Below are 20,918 nucleotides of genomic sequence, written 5' to 3' on the forward strand. Positions count from 1 at the left end.
CAGGGTCTTGGTGAGACCACACCTGGAGTATTCCGTACAGTTTTGGTCTCCTAATCTGAGGAAAGACATTCTTGCCATAGAGGGAGTGCAGAGAAGGTTCACCAGACTGATTCCTGGGATGTCAGGACTTTCATATGAAGAAAGACTGGATAGACTCGGCTTGTACTCGCTAGAATTTAGAAGATTGAGGTGGGATCTTATAGAAACTTACAAAATTCTTAAGGAGTTGGACAGGCTAGATGCAGGAAGATTGTTTCCGATGTTGGGGAAGTCCAGAACTAGGGGTCACAGTTTAAGGATAAGGGGGAAATCTTTTAGGACCGAGATGAGGAAAACATTTTTCACACAGAGGGTGGTGAATCTCTGGAATTCTCTGCCACAGAAGGTAGTTGAGGCCAGTTCATTGACTATATTTAAGAGGGAGTTAGATGTGGCCCTTGTGGCTAAAGGGATCAGGGGGTATGGAGAGAAGGCAGGTACAGGATACTGAGTTGGATGATCAGCCATGATCATATTGAATGGCGGTGCAGGCTCGAAGGGCCGAATGGCCTACTCCTGCACCTATTTTCTATGTTTCTATGTTTCTATAAACTCTCTTGACTCTTGAGCAGGCCCGGGTACTTTTCCCCTGCAAACGCAGGAAATGCAACACCTGTCCTTGTACCTCCACCCTCAACTCCATCCAGGGGCCCCGCCAGTCCTTTCTGTTTAGCCCGATGTTCACATGTTCGCTGAATAATTATGCTCAGTCTGGCTAAGCCGACGGGATCTCCCATTTATGAACTATTCCAATTCCCTTTCCCACTTCCCTTTCTGTCCTGGGCTCCCTCCATTGACAGAGTGCAATTGGCCATATGCAAATTGGAGGAACAGTACCTCATATTTTGCTTGGGTCCCTTACACCGCAACGATATGAACAATGAATTCTCAAATTTAACTTAATCTCATACTCCGCTCCCTTCCCTCCATCCCATTCCTCCACCCTGGTCATTTCACCCGTTCCCCAGTTCTCCACATTGTTTCTCTTTTGAGATCACACCCTCACTAGCCAACAATGGTTGAGAAGGAGTTTCTTCCCAGAGGCAATTCGGACTGTAAACGCCTATCTCACCAGGGACTAACTCTACAGAACGTTTTTCCTTCCATTATTGACTATGTAAAAGAATATGTGTGTTATGATTGTGTTTATAATTTGTTTGGTTGTTTTGTTGTTTGTCTTTTGCACAAAAGTCCGCGAGCATTGCCACTTTCATTTCACTGCACATCTCGTATGTGTATGTGACAAATAAACTTGACTTGACTTGACTTGACCCTGTCTGAGTTCATTTGTGGCTTAGCCTGATCAGTCCTGGTCTTTAGTCTGCTCCAGATCCTCACCTCCTCACCCTCTATTTTCAGTCTGATGATTAACTCCTGACCTGAAACATCGCTCATCCTTTGGCTCCAGAGATGCTGCCTGGCCCACTGAGTTACTCCAGCACTTTGTGTCTATCTTTGGTGTAAACCTGCATCTGCAGTTTGTTTCTATATGTTACTTTCTCACTGGGCACAAGATTAGATCAGTGATTTTTATTTTTTCAGCCTTGGTCACTCAGCCGCCTTCTGTTGCCCTATTTTGTGTCTGTAATCCGGAGTGATGAGGGATGTGGTAGAAAATTCCAAACATCAGTGTGTCGGCGTCCACAGCAGTGAGGCCTGAGTCATGACTCTGGAATGCCAGCCAGCGCATAACATAAACATGCATTTCCTCAGGCCTGGCTCCACTTGTTCACTGTTTAGTTCACCAGTGGGTTTCACAGATGTGGAATATCCCAGCCTGAGCTCAGGTATGTCTTTGCTTTGTTCATCTCAATGGGAAGTTTACCCTCCTGCTTTCTCAGGAGAATGGTGTGAAATGCAGCTGAGGGGATAAGTGGAAAGAAATGCTGCCATGGAGTATTCCCTTTGTTCTTGGGCAGCTCCTTAAGATTGAGGATGACTTGCTGCCATTCCACCCATGCGGGTAGTGTGATAACAGACTGACCAGTGTGGGATTAGCAGACTCTTCCACTGACAGAATGTGTCACAGAAGGGATGCAGCAAGTGGGTCCTGACCCAAAACTTCACTTATTCCTTCTCTGCAGAGATGCTGTCTGACCCGCTGAGTTACTCCAGCTTTTTGTGTCTATCTTCCATTGACAAGACAGGAGGTGACAAGCGGGGTGGTTGGTTGGATAGTTTGTGAGATTACTTTTGTGTGACTGAGCACACTCGCTCTGCTGACTTTTGTGTGAAATGATGCACCCTTTTTGTTTACGTTTGTGAGATGGTGAACCCTTTCTGCGGACTTTTACAAGAAGTGGTGCATGCTTACAGCTGACCTTTGTGCCAGAGTGAGAGATGTTGACCTTTTTCTCAGTTAATCCAAGGTTGCATTGGCATAGGGTGGGCGATGGTGACATTCATCATCACCATCCAACTGGCAACCAGGAACAAACGGCAGGAGGCAGGGATCAATGCTGGCACGTTTGTTGATTGTAATACATAAACTGACTTGTATGAGAATGTTCTTTGTGTGGGGGGGGTGGGGGGGGGGGGGGGGGGGGGGGGTGTGGGCAGAAGGACGGTAGATGGAATTTAATTGAGACGTGCAAAGAAATGCACTTTGGGAAGTCAAATTCTGAGAGGCCATATGGAAGACATGGTTCTTAGGAGCATTGACGTACAGAGAGAGAGAGCAAGTCCTTAGCTCCTTGAAAGTTATAACATGTGTAATGATAAAGGCTTTTGATATTCTTGCCATCTTAGGCTGAGGCATTGAGTATAGGAGTTATTACAGTCGTCCTAAACTCTGGCTATGCCACACTTAGAGCATTGTGCCCAGCTCTAGTTGTTGCTCCACAGGAGAGATGTGGTAACATTAGGGAATGAAGAAGAGGCTTACCAGGATGTTGTTCGGAGTGGAAGGCTACAGTTATAAGGATAGGCTGAGTTTATTCTTTTATAAAGTTTATTCTATAACTTTTCCATCTAACCCGTGTAGTACAATGCACTGAATGGTCTTCTGTGCTGTGTGATTTTATCCAAGGACCCCAGCAGCCCTTCCAGGTGAGACAGAGAGTTTCATGGGAATCCATTCAAACCTTGTTTAGTATATTCTGTGCTCCTGATGTGAGCTCCTTAACATCGGCAAGAACAAGTGTAGACTTCTCGACCAATTTGCCCAATACTTCTACCAAGGCCTGCTGGATTTCTGAGTTGTTAACCATTGTAACTCACCTTTCCATTCCAACCTTTCCATTACCAGAGTGAGGCCACATGCAAAATGAACACCTCATATTCCACTAGATGTAGCTTACAACCCAACGGTATGACTCATCCAATTTCAAGTAAATCCTGCGTACACCCTCTCTCTTTCCCACGGCCCCTCACCCTGATGTGCACCCATTTCTCCCATCATCTCAGGTAGACAAAAGTGCTGGAGAAACTCAGCGGGTGCAGCAGCATCTATGGAGCGAGGGAAATAGGCAACGTTTCGGGCCGAAACCCTTCTTCAGTCATCTCCTCCCCCCCTCACAGTCCTGTTCCTTTCCACCCACATCCCTCTCTCCAGCGTTATGTTTCACTCCTCTTCTCCTCTCCTTATCTGACCCTTTTCCCCCTCTAATCTTTACCGATTACTATACCCATCTGCCAACGAAACCCCCGTCATCTGTACCAACCTATCATTACCATGCTTTGTCCTGCCCTCACTGCTCTTTTCCCTTTTTCGCGCCCCTGTCAGTCTGAAGAAGAGTCCTGACCCGAAACGTCGCCTGTCCATTCTCTCCTCAGATACTGCCTGACCTGCTGAATCTTCCAGCAACTTGTATTTTTGCTCAAGATTACAGCATCTGCAGTTGCTTGTGTCTCTCTTAATTTACAACTGTCTGTGGATGAACACAGTTGATTTTGAATTCTTGCTACAAATATATTAACTTAAATCAGAAACACGGGCCATTCGCTCTTGAATCCACATTAAATGCCCGAGTAACTTATGCAGCGTCAAAACCAATTAGCAATTTCGTTTTCACATCTAGATTTTGATCCTGCAGGCAAACTGACCTGAGTCAAAGCTGTGGGTTTTATTTGCAATGTTTTATTAAAGGCTTGCTTTTCCACTGAGATAAATTTGGATCCTTTTTTTTGCTGGAATTGAATTCTGTGAATGCAAATCCTTTGTGGGTAACCCATCAATGTGAAAGATGATCGATTCTCAGGCTCGTTCAAAAGCTTTGGAGGGACACGGGTAATTTAACCATTGTAAACATTGCCTTCTCAGCATCATTGGCAGTACTCCAGTGCTTCCATTAGCTGAAGAATGCCAAGAACTTGAAGACTATAGGGAGTGAACTATATTATCACGCGAGCAAGATGTCTCGAGCTAGGACCACCCTCTCCAACTGTGATGTATAAGGGACATATACACATACACACATACACATACTGTGATGTATAAGGAACACGAAAGATGTCTCTAGTGTTGATGATGTAAGGATAGCTGACAACATGACAGCTAATGGAGCGGACATTATATTTTCACACCTTAAAGTGGCATATCATAAATTAAATAAATGTATTCGTTGTAGAACTCAAATAATCAGAGAGAATTAGCTGAGCACAATGTCACATTGTCATGATATCATGCTCCAATGACATAAAATCGGTGAAGTGAATTTAGAACTCAGGCCAGTACTTTAAATCTGCCAAATTCCTTTTATCATCATAATTAGTTGTAGCTAATGGAGAGAACTGTTTAACTGACTGGTGAAGACTGCATTGTGTTGTGTTCAGCAAATTGGGTGTTACCTTCCAAGTGCTTGCCTTTACTTGTCTGAGGTATGCTGTTGCATTGTAATCTCACATTTAATCACTTGCGAGATGTATTGCATAGTTTCTGCCCATGGAAAGCAATCAACTGCAGACTCAATTAGTTGCATCAACCTCTGATAAATAATGGGAGTCCCACTGAGGGAATTACGTTGCTTTGGTTTCTGACCCACTGCTGGAACAATTGTACACCACAAAGCATAATCATAAAATAGACACATAAAGCTGGAGTAACTCGGTGAGTCAGCATCTCTGAGAGAAAACAAGATACGTTTTCAAGAGAGTTAAGGGGCTGTCCCACTGCGGCGACCTAATTTGTGAGTTTAGAAGAGTTTAGGAGAGTTTGAAAAGATGTCATGTTGAAGACCTCCTTCGACTATGTAAGAAGACCTCCTTCGACTATGTTGATGACTATCTACGACTACCTTCGACTAACTTCAACTACCCTCGATTACCTACAAATGACATGCTACGACCTACTAAGACCTACCGACTAATCCTACGAGTAAAGAAAGTATCAATTTTTTCCATGGCGACTATTTTTTTACTTGCGGGCATTTTTCAACGTGTTGAAAAATACACCACGACCTAGCTGAGGCTTCCCCTTGAGCACGAAGGAGAGTTACAAAGACCTCCTAGGACCTCGTATCGACAATGCAGTGAGTATGAGTCAAGGGCAAACTCACCAGAACTCTAGGATTAGGTAGCAGCAGTGGGGCAGCCCCTTTAGATTTAACTCTTAGGGCTAAAGGAATCAAGGGATATGGAGAAAAAGCAGGGACAGGGTACTGATTTTAGATGATCAGCCATGATCATATTGAATGTCGGTGCAGGCTCAAAGGGCCGAATGGCCTTCTCCTGCAACTATTTTCTGTGTTTCCATGTTTCTATGAATAGGTGATTTCACCTATTCCTTTTTTCCAGAGATGCTGTCGGACCCACTGAGTTACTCCAGCTTTTTGTGTCTATCTTTGGTTTAAACCAGCATCTGAAGTTCCTTCCTACACGAAGCAAAAATCATTCCAGTTCCATAATCTGAAGTTTTGTTTATGAACTTAATTTTAAACTGCTTATTACCAGTGAGGTTTCTTCCAACCTCCTGCTCCTTGGCTAATATCAAATTCATTTGGTTGAAGGAAACTAAAGAGTGAATTCATGTCCAGAACTCTGAAAGGCTTGGTCAATGTACAATGTACAATGCACAGACCATGTGTCATCAACTACTCATGGAATATTTCCAACATTTTCTATTTGAATATTCCTCAGAAACTAAGAAGCGGAAAGTATCCAAACATCACGAGGTCAAACAAGGATTGCTTATTTTGATGAAGGGTAGTACTTTAACAAGTCGTCACAAAAAAGATTCCACAATCAAAATATTGATGAAAATTAATTTAATCCTTCATTTGTTAAATATCTTGGAGAGAGAATAATTTTATTCCAAAGTGTAGTTTAGAGATACAGCTTGGAAATAGGCCCTTCAGCCCACTAAGTCCATGCTGACTATTGATCACCTGCTCACATTAGTTCAATGTTATCCCATTTTCTCATCCACTCCCTACACATCTTACAATTAACCTACAAACCCATACGTCTTTGCGATGTGGAAGGAAATGAGCACCTGGAGGAAACCTACTTTGTCACAGGGGGAACATGCAAACTCCACGCAGACAGTTGGTCAGGATCAAATTCAGTCTCTGGTGCTGTGAGGCTGTGGCTTTACCAGCTGCTCTACTGTGCACTTCTAAACTGCAGTGTGATAATGACCAGATGATTTGTTTTAACAGTATGGACTAACGGATAAATAGTGGCCAGAATACTTGAGGATAATCTGCTCTCCTCTGATGAGTGGCACGGTGGCACAGCGGTAGAGTTGCTGCCTTACAGCGCTTGCAGCGCCGGAGACCCGGGTTCGATCCTGACTACGGATGCTGTTTGTATAGAGTTTGTACGTTCTCCCTGTGACCGTGTGAGCTTTCTCCGAATTCTTCGGTTTCCTCCAACACTCCAAAGGCGTACAGGTTTGTAGGTAAATTGGTTTGGTAAAATTGTAAATTGTCCCCAGTGTGTGTAGGATAGTGTTAGTCCGGGATCACTGGTTGGTGTGGACTCGTTGGGCTGAAGGGCCTGTTTCTGCACTGTATCTCTAAAAATAATCTTCACAGCAGATATATCATCTCGTCCTGTCCCTCTTAGGATATTTTGTAGGCAACTGCAGGCGACTAGTTTGTTGCCACATGTTCGCCGGTGGTTGCCGGGAGTAGTCTCCTCAGTCGCGCAAAATGGCGTAGCGTCTTCCTGGTCGCCGCTAAATTTTCAACGTTGAACATTTTTCGGCGGAAGTGGGTTTGACGCCAATGAGCGTAGCTTGACGTAGGTGCTGTCATAGGGTGTCGCCAGGCCGATGTAGGTTGTCGTAGGCGTTTTTTCGGCGACCTGCTATAACTGTGACAGTCGCCGGCAGTTGCCTAAAATATCGCCAAGTGGGACAGGCCCATAAAGCAGTAATGGCCCTGTCTCACAGTGTGAGTTGACCCACGAGTGACCCCAAGTGAAAGACTCATGGTTGTGTACGAGATCCCAAGTTTATGATCAAGAGTTTAACCCACGGGTATGGCTAAGTTTGCCATTTACTTGTCATTTCTGCGATGTTCCAAGTTCCTCTCCCGAGTTACTCTTGAGCCGACAACGTCTACCGACGTGTTGAAAAATCCTCACATGGTAAAAATGACTTTGTTTTATTTAACTTAAAGTGTGGATTTATTTTTTCATTTTAGTGTAAGTAATTTCATTGCATCTGTCTTTTTTTTAAAAAGTGGTTATCATGCATCTGCTTATCTGATGGTACCTCAAAAATTGCCATTGAGTGCTTTGCATTGTCTCTTTTATTGCCTGAACTTAGGTTTGTGCTCCATTTCTCAGCTGAATGAGAGTATATACTGGAAATACTTATTTGTGCTTTATTTGTTAATTTGCATGTTTGAGATTTGCAGTGTCTCGGATGAGCTGGACTTTAGCAGGGCAGAGACAGCAGTGGCGGGTATCCAAGAGTGTTCTGCCGCCTACCCGTTCTCTCTCTCCACTCGCTGCCTGCTAACTAATAAGCAACCGCTAGACGCTATCCTTCTTGAAAGTCCCACCCCTTCCCTATCGCTGCAATCTGCCCCAGACCCGCAAAACTTTAACGCTGGAGTAACTCAAGCAGCTCAGGCAACTTCTCTGGAGAGAAGGAATGGGTAACATGAAAGGATTGTAACCGAACGGCACTGGCACTGCATGAACCATTGGCAGCCAGGATCAGGTAACATCACCATTACCAGCAAACATGTAATACTAAAACATAGTCATTTGCTCCTCTTGAACAAATTCTCATACCCTCCCTTTCTATCTCTCCAGCTAGACAGTCCATAGGAAACGGCAGTGTTAAAAACAAGTTGTTTTAAAATAAGATATAAAAATAAAATGTAAGATATTGAAATGGATATGGACACAAAATGCTGGAGTAACTCGGAGGGACATGCAGCATCTCTAGAGAGAAGGAATGGGTGAACTGGGAATGGGGTGGGGGGGGGGGGGGAATGGAGAGAGACGGAAAGCTAGTTTTTACTTGATGGAACTAATCTCCCAGGTTACTGTTCTCTGTCCAGCTGCCGAGTTCAGAATGCTGACGAGTTAACACGGTCGACTCAAGAGTCACTAAGATAAACTCACGGGCCACCAAGTTCTTACAACGAGTTTAAATATTTCAATTTTTAACTGCAACAGTAAATTTGACTCGTCGAAAACTTTAAACGTGTTTGAAATTTTTCAAGAGTTAACAAGTTTCACGGGTACCTGCCGTTAGCGCCACGAGTCGCTAAGTTGCGTCCGCGAGTTCCGATGTTCCCGTACGTGATTACCACGAGTTTAATTTGTTTTAAACTCGGGGTCACTCGTGGGTCGACTTGCACCATGAGATAGCGCTTAACTCTTAGCTTGTGGACACTCTCCTTAACTGTCTTAGAATCACTGCCGTGAAGTCAACCGTGCTACTTACAGTCATTGAATATCAAAATGAACTCTCCGGAATAAAAGTATAAAATGCTGGAAACCCTCAGCGGGTCGGATTGCATTTAAGGAAAGAGAAACAGAGTTGATGTTTCAGTTCTGGAATATTAACAGTTTTTCTCCCCATGGTGCTGAGTGCTTCCAGCATTTTCTGTTTATATTTTAGTGCTATCAGTGGAGTCAAATGTAACAATAAGTACAAATGCATTTTTTTCACGCTAGGAGGTCTCTTAACTTGCCTCAATCTAAACACTCACTACTCATTTCTGACAGTCAGGCCTGCTGCTGGATCACCCTTGGGCAGCACCTGTGTCCAACTGGAGCAGTGGCAATTGTTTAATACGCTGGAGGACAACATTAATGAATGTCTGGAAGCCACTTTGGGCATTTGAGGGCAAATTCTCTGTGCCGTTAGGCCAGAGGCCCTCCGGATACAGGCAGTCCGTCATTGAATATCAGGATGCCGCCAGCATTCTAGTGGCCCTCAGGTAGCACGTCTAGGGCCTGGGATGAGAGTGAGGAATGACAGGACCAAGGCTTGATGTTGGGTGCGCGGGATGGGGGAGGTGTGTGGGATGTTGAATGTGAGGTAGAAGAGCTAAGTTTGGGAATTGCCCATGTTTGGTGGTGGCTTGGGGAGAAGCTAATTGAGATCCATGGGGAGGGATCAAGGATCGGGAGGGAAGTGAAGGGGTCTTGCCATGGAGTGGGATCCAGTAATTCTGTTTAATGCAGACTCCAGAGGAGCAAAAATGATTCTCCGATATATTCAGGCAATTTACTTACCTTCTTCTTAGGCCCAGTAAATTATGTTGCCTGCACTGATGTTGATACTGAATGCTTCAGTTATCTACTCTTGAGAGATCTAAAAAAAATACTCTTAGCCCTGATAGAAAAATCATGTAACATTTGATGCCATGTTTTGCATTAGTGGAAATTGCTCAAGGTTTGCATTGAGGTTTAACTGAAGAAAATGTTAAAAAGATAAACTAAAGCTCTTTTCTGGAGTCAAACCATTTTTTCAGATCATGCCAGCATATGACAAGGTATGATTAATGCTCAACTCTTTACTTCATTGCATTGGGACTGCTTTACACAGGCAGGTCACCAGTGAGAAACCAATATTAATCAGCGGGGAGGGATGTTAGGATTGGGGGTTTGAATCATAATCTAGTGTTCAGGCACATCTGTTGACTTGTAACAAGCAGTTTAGGGATTAAGGACTATGGGCAGTCCACACGGCTTCTTTCTGTGCAATGGAATCAATGAATGAGCCAAGTGCCATTGAGGATCATCATCGGCGGTCACTCAAAGCGAGTATGACTGTCCTCTCATGGAGGACGCCTGTGCGTGACTTTGTTTGACGTGGAGAGACTGTTGCACAGACAGCCACCACATGGTCTGGGTCAGGATCCAGTGGCATGGAATCCAAGACAACCGGGGACCCTTTTCTGCTGCAGCCTTCATCCGCCTTCCCAGCCATTGTGACGCTCCACTAAAGTCAGCCAACATCCTCCGCCTGTTCCACCGTTGAGGTCTTGGTTGGATTGCTCTTTGTCAGAGTCCTTCACCTTGACCTTACCGCCATGGGTGATCCTACCAGGAGCATAGCTCCAGACGGCATCGCTCTCAGGATCTCAGGACCATGCAAGCTTCTCCACCACGACAAGGTGACAATCCATGGAGAAGATTGAGGATGACGCATGATTATTTGCATTATAAGAGATGACCATGCCTCAGGACTAAGGATGGACATTTATACCACCTGGAGACCTTATACATTCAGGACAGTAGAATGTAAATGGAATGTCTTGTAGCAACTGTAATAATATTTGATTGCACAATTAAGGCTGTGACTGCCCTTTGCAGAAGGACACTCTCCGTAAACTAGCTGAAGAACCTGCCCGAGCTGCTGAGATTTCACAGCATATTCTGTTGTCGTTTAAAACAGCTTTGCTGTGTTTTAAAGGCACCTTATGTTTTCCATTTGGTGGCAACTCTTGTTGTGCTCCCAATATGTGTAATGCAACTGGGATATCACTAAATTAGTGTCATTCATTTAGTCATAGAGTCATAGAGTTATACAGCGTGGTAACAGGCCCTTTGGCCCAACTTGCCCTTGCCAATCGACATGCCCGTTCTACACTAACCCGCCTGCGCTTGGCCTATAAACCTCTAAACCTATCCTATTCACATACCTGTCTAAATGCTTCTTAATATTATGATAGTACCTGCCTCAACCACCTCTTCTGGCAGCTTGTTCCACACCCCCACCACCCTTTGTGTAAAAAAGTTACCCCTCAGGTTTCAATTAAATCTTTCCCCCCTCACCTTAAACCTATGTCCTCTGGTTCTCGATTCCCCCACTTTGCACAAAAGACTGTGCATTCATTTAATCTATTCCTCTCATGATGTTGTACACTTCTACAAGATCACCCCTGACTTTTGAAGGGCAATGTGCCAAAAGGCGTTTTGACCACCCTATCTCCCTGTGATGCCACTTTCAAGGAACTATATACATGGATCCTTCTCTCCACACTCCCCAGAGCCCTACCATTCACTGTGTAGGTGCTGCCCTAGTTAGTCCTAGTTAGCATCACTTCACATTTCTCTTTATTAAATTTGATTAACTTTCCTCAGACCACCTGGCCAACCGATCAAGATCTTGATGCAATTTCCGACGACCATCTTCACTATCTACAATACCACCTACTTTAGTGTCATCTGCAATCTTGCTAATCATGCCATGTACATTATCATCCAAATCATTTATGTAGATGACGAGCAGCAATGGGCCCAGCACCAAACCCTGCGGCACACCATTATTCACAGACCTGCAGTCCGAGAAGAAACCTTCCACCATTGTCCTCTACTTCCTTCCATGAAGCCAATCCATTCACCTATCTTTCCTTGGATTCCCTGCTTTCAAACCTTCCAAAGCAGCCTACCATGTGGAATTTCATCCAATGTCTTGCTGAAATCCCTATATACAACATCTACAGATCTGCACTCATCAACCTTTTTGGTGACATCTTCAAAAAAATCAATCAGTTTTGTGAGACACGATCTCCCGTGTACAAAACCGAGCTGACTATTCCTCATCAGCTCTTGTTCATCTAAATGCATGAGCACAGATGTTTGGCTCACTGACCTGGGTTTGGCTCACTGACCTGGGTTTGGCTCACTGACCTGGGTTTGGCTCACTGACCTGGGTTTGGCTCACTGACCTGGGTTTGGCTCACTGACCAGGGTTAGGCTCACTGACCAGGGTTAGGCTCACTGACCTGGGTTAGGCTCACTGACCTGGGTTAGGCTCATTGGCACCTCGCCCGTATTTAATGTTGGCTTGAAAATCACAGCCAGATCACCTGCAATTTCCTCTCTAGCTTCCACAGTGTCTTCCAATATATCTCATCAGATCTGTGAGATTTGTCAACCTTTGTATGCATCAGCATCTCCTCGACCACAATGCCGACTGCTCGCAAGCTACTTCCATTGCCTGCCCCAAGTTCCCAAGTCCTCATGCCCTAATCCACAGTAAAAACAGAGGAGAAATACTCACTGAAGGCCTTGCCCATCTCTTGTGGCTCTACACAGAGTTGACTGCTTTGATCCCAGGGAGGGCCCATTCTACCCCTTGTTCCCCTTTTTCCCTTCATATACTTCTAAAATCTCTTGGGATTATCCTTAATATTATCTACCAGAGCTATCTTCTATCCTTTTTTTACCAATCTGATTTCATTTTGTAGCTTGCTCCTCATTGCTGAAACTCCTTTAGGGATACTCTTGATCTCAGCTGCCTATACCTGCCGCACACCTCCTTCTTACTCTTGACCAGAGCCTCAATTTCCCTTGTCATCCAAGCTTCCTTATGCTCACCTGCCTTGCCCTACACTATAACAGGAACATGCATGTCCTGGACTCTTGACAGCACACATCTAAATACATTCCACTTTCCTGACGTTCTTTTTCCTTCAAACAACCTGCTCCAAGCAACTTGAGTGAGTTGCTGTCTAATATCTTCAAAGTTGACCTTGCCCCAACTTAGAATTTTAACTCGTGTGCCCATTCTGTCTCTATCCATAACTATATTAAATCTAATAGAACAGTGGTCGCTGGTCCCAAAAGGCTCATCCACAAACATTTCACCCATTTGGCCCTCCCAATTTTCTAAGACGAGATCAAGGAATTCCCTCTCCCGTGTAGAGCCCTCTAAATATTGCCAGAGGAAACTTTCCTGAACACATTTGACAAATTCTTCCCCATCTAAATTTTAAATCAATATTGGGAACGTTAAAATCCCCTACTATAACAACCTTTTTGATCCTGCAGCTGCCTGCAATCTCCTGGTATATTTTCTCTTCTAATTCCCATTGACTATTTGGGGGTCTGTCAACATTATCGGCGGTCACTCGAAGTGAGTATGACTGTCCTGTCATGGAGGATGCCTGTGCGTGACTTTGTTCAACATGGGGAGACTGGTGCACAGACAGCCACCATGCGGCCCTTGACAGATCTGGGTCAGGATCCAGTGGCATGGAGTCCAAGACGACCGGGGACCCTTTTCTGCTGCAGCCTTCATCCACCTTCCCAGCCGTTGTGGCGCTCCACTAAAGTCAGCCATCATTCTCCACCTGTTACACCGTTGAGGTCTTGGTTGGATTGCTCCTTGACAGAGACCTCCCCCTTGACTTTACTGCAGGGGTGACCCTATCAGGAGCATAGCTCCAGACGGCATCGCTCTCAGGATCTCAGGACCACACAAGCTTCTCCACCACGACAAGGTGACAATCCACGGAGAAGAAACATGGGGGTTTGAAAGAGGGAAGAAATCCGCGGGGTCTGTAGTACACCCCCAACAAGATGATCATCTCTTCCTTGTTTCTTAGCTCCACCCATACTGGACAAACTATTATTAATGTCTCCTCTCACCACTACCGTGACATCCTCGGGAATCAATAATGCAACACCCCCTCCTCTTTTACCCCCACCTCTGTCTCCCCTGAAGCGTCTGCACCCTGGAACATTGAGCTGCCAGTCCTGCCCTCCTTTTAAACAGGTTTCTGTAATGGCTACAACCTCCCAGTTGCACAGAAGTAAATTGCCTCCGCATTTATCTCACCCATCCTGCATTTTTGAAATAATTCCTCAATGTCTCTACAACAATATTTCATGTGCAGTAATTCATTCTTCTTCCACATGGCCCTTTGAATAGGTACGTTTTGTTCCCAAGAGTTGGAAGTTCAGCATTTAACATAAAACGTAAAGGGATTACTGCACTTCTATTAACATTCATACAGCGAATAAAAGATGGTTCCACTCCAACCTCTGCCAACAAAACCAGTTGCAACCGGAATCTAATGCTGGTGTCGAGAGACCACATCTGAGCCAAAGTAAAGAATAATGAATTCATAAATTACAGTAAAAGCAAAATCACTCACCACACTGACAGGTTTATCATACATGAGCGTTTACAATTACAGTACATTCTCTGTCTGTGCAAAATTCTCCACACATTATTCTTGAGATTAAACAGAATTACTTTGGTGTATTTATACAGATGAGGAATTGTAAACCTCAAGGAGTCTCTTGTACTATATTCAAATCAATTTTAAAACATACCTGTACAAATGCTCAGATATGAGGGATGTAATAGGAGAAATAAATGTTTTAGACCATTCTCTTTGGAAGTAATTTTACAGAGGTTTTTATATTATGGCAAGAATCATTAATCCATGCCCAAAAGATCACATTGTGAGATAGTTGCTTTATTAGAATGTATTGTGATTTGACATTGAGCCAATCAAGCTTCCATCAACTTAAATTGTTTCACGTTATTTCTTGAGTGAAGATAAAGGTTATGAATAATCTTACAGCCTACAGTCTTGGACTCCTCAAGCTGCCAAAAAATCATAGCCATTAATTAAAAGCATGAAAGATTTGACATTCCTTTCCTGGAAAATGAGACCAGGGAAATCATGCAGGCTGTTCTTTAAACAGATACATTGAATCACACCTTCCGGGACATGCTATATAACTCTCTCCTTCTTTTCTCCTCAGTTTTTGGGCTCAGTTCCTTCTTTCATTTCTTATTCTGTAAAATATCACAAGAGGAATAGATATGGTAAATGCACAGAGTCTTTTACCCAGAGGAAGGGAATTGAGAACCAGAGGATGTAGGTTTAAAGTGAGGGGGGAAAGATTTAATAGGAACCTGAGCATATTTTACACAAATGGTGGTAGGTGTATGGAATTAGGTAGTTGAGGCAGGTACTATCACAATGTGTAAGAAACATTTAAACAAATACATGGACAGGATAGGTTTAGGGGGATATGGGTCAAATGCAGGCAAGTGGAACCAGTGTAGATGGGGCACGTTAGTTGGTGTGGGCAAGTTGGGCTGAAGGGCCTGTTTCCATGCAGTATGAATCTATGATACTCTTTTAAATGCAACAGAATAGAAAATGAAAGTAAGGAATGTGTAATTGCTGTGAAGAAATAGGTTTGTAATATGTCAAAAAAAAAGCCGCTTTTAGTTGCTCGCCAAGTTATTACCAAATTTCATAAGATTACCATCCTCACACAATCGCTATGCCAAATTCAAAGCGCAATACACTGCAGTTTCTCACAGAGGATAGTGGGTACATAGAATTAGCTGCCTGGTGAAGCAGTTGAGGCAGGTGCAATACCAACTTTTAAAATACATTTGGACAGGTTAATGCAAAGGAAAGGTTTAGATGGACATTGGCCAAGTGTAGGCAAATGGGACAAGCTTGGAATGGGCATCTTGGTTGGCATGGACATGTTGGGCTGAAGAGCCTGTTTCCATGCACTATGCATTTAGTAGTAATTTTGATCAAATGCAAAAGGCATTTAATGCTCACCTTCATTATGTTACCACAATGAGCTGCTTGTTCACTGAGCTGCTTGTAATAAACAGATGATTTCAGTGAGCCAAGGATATATCTCTTGAAGCAGATATGTTAGTGGAATTCCAAAGACGTTTGGATGTATAGGGAGTGGAGGGATATTTGCAGGTAGACAAGTGATGGTCTTGGCATCATGTTCAGCACAAATATTGTGGGCCAGAGCCTGTTCAAATGCTGTACTGTTCTATGTTCTGTTCCCTGTTGACATCAAAGGATATTTGCAGTCTCGAACCTTAATGATAAATTGTTGTGTAACGTGCTGTACGACTGCCCTGCGTAAGAAAGCACGTTATCCTCATAGCCTTGGGACACTTGACAGAACAAACTTTTGCCCTAACTCAGCACTACGTGTCTCATTCAGTAAACCAAATTATGAACAGCATAGGAGAATAAAGTGTTGCACCCAATCAGGAACTTAATATTAAATATTAAATTTGGAATGTAATAGTTGACCCCACCTATCAATTTCTAATCTCAGTTTGGCAAAGCTCAGTTAGTTCAAATCTATGAGGCTGGTCCCTGCCGCTCAACAAAGTCTAACCCATTTCTAATAATCAAGTTTACGTAGCCTCTATTATTCTACATGTCATAGATCATATAGACACGAGCAGCAGAATGTATGCATGTAAAATTAAAGACAGTAAAGAGAAAAAAATTACCAAAATATAATTCTACAAAGGAAACTGAGGAGATTAAGAATGATAAAAGAGTGAAACTATTGGATAAAAATCACTGCATTTTCATGACAGATTCTCATGCTTTTATATTCCAATTTTTTTTTTAAGCAGAAATGGTGGAGAATTTATAATTTTAAGTATCAGAGATCACATTATGCCATGAATATTTGTGCTATATAATCCGTGTCACTGGTCATGATGCTGGATAGGCAATGACTACACTGACACTTGTAGTAAGGTGAACTCACACAATGTGGTTTCTTTCATTTTTAAAGAGACGGACTGGTTCCACCAAGATGCAACACGGATCCTTTTTCCCTGTGGCTATCAAACAGTAAAACTCCTCTCCTTTCTGTCGTGGGGTAGACTGACTCCCCTTCCCCCTCCCTCTTCCCAATCTTTGCACATCCCAAATCCTGGACTTACCACTCGCACTTTAATTTCATATTTTGTGTATTTTGTGTTTTATAACTATTGGCAGACCAATTACCCTCCTGGGATAAATGAAGTTCTATCGTATCATCGCATTGTACAGTGACAAGAAGGTTTGAGTCCGTGTGAGGGAACTGTCCCTTGTCATCAGTGAGGAGTGACTGACTATCTTGGATTTGTCCCAGTAACTCAGTCTGGCCTCAAGAGGAGGTGATGGTGGTCTCAGGCTTCTTCCAAACCTGTATAAAGAGGTACAGTTGGTGGGTGGGGGTTCGGCTGGTGATAGGGTTCAGAGTGGTCCTTAGGGAGGATACATCATCACAAATCATTTGAAGCTCTTCTGCTTTTTGGATGTCAACACTTTGTTATGTTAATTTTAAATGTGTTAGATAAACACACCTATATGCGCTGTCCTGTGCACAGCTGCCCTGCCAGCAGTTGTCTGTCTTTTCACCGTTTCATTTTTATTTTTAGTTAAAGTGTTTTGTTTGGAGGTCTAGACTTTTTAATGTGGGGGGGGGGGGGGGTGGGGGGGGGGGGGGGGGGGGGGGGGGGGGGGGGGGGGAGGAAACTGCCTTTCAGGGTCCCTACCTGGTCGGAGAGGCAGCTTTTCTCCGGGCAGCAGCTTCGACCCGTCCTCGCGGCCTACCAGCGGGCCTGGAGCAGCATTTCCTGTCGCGGACCGCCCAGAACCTCGGCTTCGGCGGCGGCACAGCGCTGGAGCGCTATCGTGGAGCGGGCGATGCCTTGCCTGGGTCGAGCTGAGACCGCCGGGAACAACATCGCGGAGCTGCGGGACTGTGGTGCGGCCAGCTGCGGGCGGCGGCGCCGAACTTTACACCGGGAGCCTGGGATCTCGCGACGAGATCGCCAGTTGTGGAGCTCCAACCGGCGCTGCCTTGTCGGCTTAGGAAGCCGCGGCCTCCAGTACGGAGGCGGCCGTTCCAGGGTTCCCAGGCCGCTGTGAGGACTCTCCCGACGCCGGAGCAACATCACCCGGCGAGAACGGCCAGGAACATTGGGCCTCCGTAGAGGCAACTGTAGAGGCCTCAATAGGCCCGACTATGGGTGAACTGGGGTTGGGGACTGGACTTTGTGCCTTCCCTCATGGTGGGAGCCATTGTGGGGGGATGTTCTTTGTGTTTAAGACTCTCATTGGTGTTATGTCTGTATTCTTTTTGTGTGTGCTGCAAAATGGCAAAAAGCATTTCACTTCATTTTACCCCGGTGTATGTGAATGTGACTAATAAAATACCTTTGATACTTTGATACTTTGATGCTCCAAATTGTAGCAATGATTGTGCCGGTTTACTTGTGGGCCTGGCAATAAATGAGAGACACAAAATGCTGGAGTAACTCAGTGGGCCAGGCAGCATCTCTGAAGAGAAGTAATGGCAATAAATGGGAACTGAACTACAACTAATTTCAGATGTGCGAATATTGCGGGGGGCAGAGGTTTTAGCCAGGACTGGAAGTCTCCCTGTTTTAGATATCCAGATCAGAATTCCCCATCAATAATCGATTGGAGTTTAGCAGGATCACAGCAGGAAAATAGGTTTCCTAAGTGGTAAGAATAATTGAGTCAAATTAGAACTTTACTCTCCAAAGGGTTACCTGTCACAAGTCACTGTATCCAAAAGAAGGTGGTAGACAAAGAGCAGGTAGAGGGATAAAGAGTTTATATTTCATACAGCATGGAAACAGGCCCATCAGGCCCTTCAGGCCCTTCGGCCCAACTTGCCCAAGCTGACCAAGGTACCCTATCTACACTAGTCTCACCTGTGTTTGGCCCATATCCCACTAAACCATTCCTGTCCATGTATCTGTCCAAATGTCCTTTAAAGGTTAAAGGTTAATCAGGAGTAGGCAAACAAAGTGGGAGCTCACTGGCATCAGAACCTTCCAGAACATCACGGATGGAGTCACAACCAATATCACTCCCACATGATGTGAGGATGTAATTGAAGACAGTAGGGAGAAATTGAGTGGAATGACTGACGAATATCATTCAGAAAATGAAATAAATATCTTCACCTTATCATCAAATAAAATGGATGAAATACCTATTACTTAGAAACAGCAAACGTTTGTTCACAAGGGCATTGCCAATAATAAATGCGTTCAGAATTTGACCTTCTCAACCACGGGACTAAATAAAATGGATTTATCCTTTCAAATATTTAAAGAAGAATTAATTTGTTGAGTGGAGACCCCACGTAATTTCCATAACCAGTTGCTTCATCTGGAGAAGTGTGAAATTAATTTTTAGCATCAGAATATAAAAGGCCAAAGCCTTGTCCTCGTTAAAGTTTCTCTGAAAATTAGTTCCTTTATTTGTGGATTAACAGGTCTCTGTAAATTTCTGCCCTTTATTTATTGTGAGAAGGGCAACATATTGTTGCTATAGGAACTGTGATGAAAAGCAAAACTCAGGATCTACCATTAACAAGACATTAAAAAAAGTCCGAAGAAGGGTTTTGGCTGGAAACGTTGCCTATTTCCTTCGCTCCATAGATGCCGCCTCACCCGCTGAGTTCCTCCAGCATTTTTTGTCTACCTTCGATTTTCCAGCATCTGCAGTTCCTTCTTGAACATTAACAAAACAGGTTGCTCTATAATAAGGTTAGTTAAGTTTAGTATAGAGATACAGAGTGGAAACAGGCGCTTCGGCCCACCGAGTCCTCGCCGACCAGCGATCCCCACACATTAACGCTATCCTACACACACTAGGGACAATTTACACAGACAATAAGCCAATTAACCTACATACCTGTACGTCTTTGGAGTGTGGGAGGAAACCGAAGATCTCGGAGAAAACCCACCCGGTCACGGGGAGAACGTACAAATTTCGTACAGACAGTACCCGTGGTCGGGATCGAACCTGGGTCTCTGGCGCTGCAAGAGCTGTAAGGCAGCAATTTTACCACTGCGCCACCGTGACCTATTGCTGCGCACCATAGCTGACAGATGATAAGTTAATCAAATACTGAATTCATAATCAAATTTCCACTAATCTCCTCAAACTCAAACTTTATACTAAAATTTTGCATGTCTCTTAGACGGTTGCTGCCAAACGTAACTATATAAATGCAGGGCCAAAATGTTTCAACTGGTACGATATTCTCATGAAGCCTTTTACGCATCAGTATTTATTTGTTGATTGATACTTGGTAAAGTTTGTGTAAATGTTCTCTGGTTTGTTTTACGTGGGGGGAGGGGTTAGGAGTCAGGGGAAACTTGCCTTTTTCCTTCGCTCCCTTATGCTTGCTGAGACCCGCTTAGTTTTTCCAGATCGCATTTTGTGTCGCCAAAGATTAACAAATGTTGGTTTGAATTCCTTGCGGATTGACTTTAAGATAAACCACTGGGCATTGAAGGAAGGGGAGCCGATCCCTTGCATAGGATATTTCCAACCGCGGCCTGTGGACTTTCGAGAGCTCGCAGTCTCGGGAGATAAGTCAGAGCTCCAAGACGCAGCGGCTCGACCAGTCCCGATGCGGGGTTTGATCGCCAGCGCGGGGGAGCTGACATCCCCCGATGCAGGAGCTGATCACCCCGATGCGGAGGGCCAAATGCCGCCGGCTATAGAAGTCAAGATCGTCCCGTCAATGGAGGCCTCGAGGCCCCCAACCATCGAAGAGCGAAGAAGGGAAGAGATTGAACTTTTTTCCGTCTTCCATCCAAGTGAATATAGCACATTTCAGTCAACTTGTGTGTTTGTTGACCCCAACTGCTTGGCAAATAAATTCCTCACATGTTTAAACACTTGGCAAAGGTGGGTGAAGTGTCTTGCCCAGACGTTAAACGACAGTATGCACTCCAAGAGGGAAGATGAAGCATCTACCTTCCGGTCGCCAGCCAAACACTTAGCCCATTGTGCCATCCGTCATCCCCATTAAAAGCAATATATCCCCAGAATAGACACAAAAAGCTGGAGTAACTCAGTAGGACAGGCAGCACCTCTGGAGAGAAGGAATGGTGATGT

At 44.3% G+C, this 20,918-nt stretch overlaps 1 protein-coding gene across 1 annotated transcript in view; it reads left to right on the top strand.

Moving 5' to 3' along the window:
* Positions 1–1,692: 1,692 nt before the first annotated feature.
* The window catches only part of vwa5b2 (von Willebrand factor A domain containing 5B2), a 128,383-nt gene continuing 109,157 nt past the window's right edge, over positions 1,693–20,918 (top strand). The window contains exon 1 of the mRNA XM_055645545.1: positions 1,693–1,826. The gene's annotated coding sequence lies outside the window, so the exon portion shown is untranslated. The remainder of the gene's footprint in view (positions 1,827–20,918) is intronic.

Source organism: Leucoraja erinacea, chromosome 14, assembly GCF_028641065.1.
Source record: "Leucoraja erinacea ecotype New England chromosome 14, Leri_hhj_1, whole genome shotgun sequence".
Lineage (NCBI taxonomy): Eukaryota > Metazoa > Chordata > Chondrichthyes > Rajiformes > Rajidae > Leucoraja > Leucoraja erinaceus.